Genomic DNA, 2,637 nt, shown 5'->3' with positions numbered 1-2,637 from the left:
GCTCTCGTAGCTCAGTTGGTTAGAGCACCCGTTTAGTAAGCGGGAGGTCTTGAGTTCAACTCTCAACGAGAGCAAAAATAATATATAGTTTTTTTTTCTTTTTTTTTCTTTTCTTTTTTTTCCTTTTTTTTTCTTTTCTTTTTTTTTCTTTTCTTTTTTTTTTCTTTTCTTTTCTTTTTTTTTTCTTTTTTTTTTCTTTTTCTTTTTTTCTTCCTTTTTTTTTAATCTTATTTTATTTCAGAAATCATTACCCTATCATAACTTTATTTATTTATCTGGGTAAATAATTTTCTAATTTATTGTTGTTTTATAATCAAATAAGATGAAATAAGTATTTGTCAGATCTAATTTGTCTAATCAATTGATAAGCTAATAACTAACACAACAACCAATTTATTATCGTTTAGTTGTAAAAAAATAAAATGGTATAGTGATGTAATCTTCAACTTTTTACTCAATGGAAATAGAGTCATCATTATATGCTTGTGTACTATGGTAGTTTTCGTCAAAATATTTATATTTCTAGTATATACACGAGATTGTCTTCACTAATCAAAATTTATAAATTTGTCTTTGATCGTGAGATCGAAAAAATAATATAGAATCTTTTAAAAGTATGATACCATCTTTTAATATATATATTTTTAAATCCCTCGTATGACTTTTATGAAAATTATAAGATCAAATTATAATTGAAGATGAGAGTTAAAATAAATATTGACAAAATATGAAGATAAAATATTAACATAATCTGATGAGATAGATTTGAGAAACAAAAATTTATCAATGACGCATGATAAGATGATTGATGTCAAATAGAATAAAAGTACAAGAATGAGATAGATTTGCGTCTATTTATGGTGAAAAAATGCAACAATTTTTAAATTAGACTCAATAGTGACCAATTTATAGTATTTTTTCCAAGATAATCGAAGAAAACATAAAATACTCCAAATTAACTTCTGCCATAAGAATCAAACATATACCCAAATTTCGCGGGAAACCGCCAAGTCAAGTTCCAACTGAATCTCTAAAAAACTTCCATAAGCTTCTTTGCCTTTATGAGAAATGACAGCACCATTTCTATTGCATTTAACCTAGTTACCACAAAATTTGTATGTATGATTTGAACACGAGAGAATTATTATAGGAGCATTCAAAGTATTTTACCAATTACTGTTAAATATGATTGGAGTTTTATTATAGGTATTATAAGTTGCTTGGTTATACAGGTTAGATAAGCATTTTTTATTAATCTCTATATATTTCTTTTATATGGTAGTAAAACTTGTTTTTTGGGTGTTTTTTTTTTCCTTTCAATGTAAAGCAATAAAAATAGGTCAAGTTGTTTGACTCGCATATTAGGACATGTCGGACCTTAAAAATACAGACTAAAAACTGAACAAATTTTTTTGGCCTAAACGATTTAGTCTACATTAAAAATTGAGTGGACTAGGCTAGCCCAACGGGCTATGAGCTTACCCACCGCAACTAAAAGATATTATTTTTATAACAAAACTATTATCAGTAAATTTGTGATATCTCAAATAATAGTATCTTTTGTTATTTTTGAATTGACATTAAAAAATTGTATTTTTGAGTTCATTTTGAAAAATAAAAGTAATAGCTCGATCATATTTTCGAAAAAAATTAAGTTTACTAACAACATCAAGAAAATGTATTTTGTTCAGAGTCGTGTATTATGTTTCAATGATTATTTATCTTACATTAAATTATTTTTTATTCAAAATAAAATATAAATAAAAATTGTATTTACTAATATATCTAGTTTAAAGTACTTCGTTACGATGAAGATCATATAGCGTCATAGGGTAGCTACATAACATGTTATTGTAATATTAAGGGTCAAAGTTCAAATATTAATGATATATTTGTAAAATAGTCATTAGTGCAACTATTATTATTAATAATAATAATAGCAATTTCCTCCCTAATTAATTTAGTCAATTAAATAATTATTAAGAAAATAATTAATTGTATTAATTTTAATTATAAATTAAATTTTATTGATTATATTACCCTTACTAATAGTAGTTAATGGACTATTTAGATGAATTGATACTCATTCAAAATGATGAATTAGTGGAAAAAAAGTAAGTAATGTATCATTGGTAATTTAAATAGATAAATAATTTGAGATAAACTTATATTGGAAAGGAGACACTTAAATTAAAAAATACCAACAAGTGCCCTAATAACACACATGACTGGTTTAAGGGCAAGGCCGCAATAAAAAGATTTTCCATTGTTGTTAACTTAATAAAAAAAAATCATATGCTAAATTTTGTAGAACTAAAATTAATATTATTTTGACAAATATTAAACCAATTGACTATATTGTCAATTTTGAAAAATATTATACCAAAATTTAAAAATTATTTTTTTAATGTAAAATTCTTATTTTTTTTAATCAATCTATCTTAAAATAATTGATTATTTTATAATTATTAAAAAAGTGTATAAATAAATAATAAAAAATACTACTTTTATAAAAAAAAATATTAAACATTAATACATTATCAATGTTATAAATATATAATAAAAATTATTATATTAAAAATAATACAAATAGTATTATCAAATAATATTTTTTAAAAATATTAAAAATTAAAATAA

General features: G+C 22.8%; 1 non-coding gene across 1 annotated transcript; it reads left to right on the top strand.

The window, feature by feature from the left end:
- TRNAT-AGU (transfer RNA threonine (anticodon AGU)) lies at positions 1-74 on the top strand. The gene has a single exon. It is a non-coding gene; the product is annotated as a tRNA-Thr (tRNA).
- The last annotated feature ends 2,563 nt before the right edge of the window (positions 75-2,637 follow it).

This window comes from Cicer arietinum, chromosome 7, assembly GCF_000331145.2.
Source record: "Cicer arietinum cultivar CDC Frontier isolate Library 1 chromosome 7, Cicar.CDCFrontier_v2.0, whole genome shotgun sequence".
Lineage (NCBI taxonomy): Eukaryota > Viridiplantae > Streptophyta > Magnoliopsida > Fabales > Fabaceae > Cicer > Cicer arietinum.
The sequence above is the reverse complement of the archived record's forward strand: the minus strand, read 5'-3'. Positions and strand labels throughout refer to the sequence as shown.